Source organism: Solanum tuberosum, unplaced genomic scaffold (assembly GCF_000226075.1).
Source record: "Solanum tuberosum cultivar DM 1-3 516 R44 unplaced genomic scaffold, SolTub_3.0 scf00355, whole genome shotgun sequence".
Classification (NCBI taxonomy): Eukaryota; Viridiplantae; Streptophyta; class Magnoliopsida; order Solanales; family Solanaceae; genus Solanum; species Solanum tuberosum.
In genome coordinates, this window is record NW_006239277.1 from 61,364 (window position 1) to 62,622 (window position 1,259).

A 1,259-nucleotide genomic window follows, 5' to 3' on the forward strand; every position below is an offset into this window, starting at 1 on the left:
TTTTTTGTGGAGGGGGGTGGGGGGCTGATGGGGGGCGAGGGTAGGAGGTGGGGGTGTAAAAAAATAAAAAATTGAAATTAGAAATATCTTTTAAAAATAATTTTTAATATTTTTTTGGGAGGGGGTGGGGCAAAATAATTGAATTTAAAAACAAGCTTTAAAATTATTATTTTTGGTAGGGGGTGGATGGGGGCTGATTTGAGGGTAGGGACAAAATAAATTGATTTTTTCAACAAAAAATAATTGTAATTTGAAGTTAGAAGAGAGTTTTGGAAAATGTTTTCCTTAAGTTTTGAAGGGAAGTCATTTTCCTTAAATTTGAGGAAAATGAGTTGATTTGGAAAACATTTAACCCAACCAAACATGAGAAAATTGGAAAATATTTTCCAAAAAATGTTTTCCTTCATACCAAACACACCCTCAAAGTTGGAGGGCATAGTTATCAGCTAAAGCCTAGCTAAGGGTCATATTTATGTATTATGCCTATTAATAATAAGGGAACTAGACAACACTCAAATGCCTACTAATGTTCTAGCTTAATATAATCCTCGGCCTTCATGTTGTGCTATCTAGGATTATGTCTTGTTTAATCAACTCTATCCAAAACTTCTTCGAGTTACCTCAACCTTCCTTATATCCATCATAGTCATCATCTCACACCTCCTTGTTGGGGCATTTGCACATCTTCTCTTCATATGTATGAACCATCTCAGTCTTGTCGCCATCATCTTATCCATCACAAGACTTGACTAGAATCGTAGAAAGAAGCTTCGTAGAAAGATCAAATTAGTGTGGTGGCCATTGTCGTCTTGTCTCGAATAACTTCGTTCCTGATCCTATCTCTCCTCACATGCACATGATTTCATCTCAACATTCTTATTTCAACTGCGTCCATCTTTTGGATGTGTGAATTATTGATTGGCCAAAACTCTGTCCCATATAATATGGCTGATCTGACCATGCACCACTTTATGAAATTCACCTTTTAAGGCATGGTGACATATACTTATCACACAAGACACCAGATGTAAGCTTTCATTTCATTCGTCCGCTCCAGTACAATATGTAACAACATCGTCAATCTTCAATACTTAATTAACACAAAGGATAATTTCATATATAAACATCTGCTCAAATTTGACTTTATAACGTTAATTTCTTTTATCGTTCATGATACTATTCTTATCTTCCTTATTTTATTTTATTTATAACAATTCTTTTAATCTAATTAGTACTAAGATAGTATATATATATATATA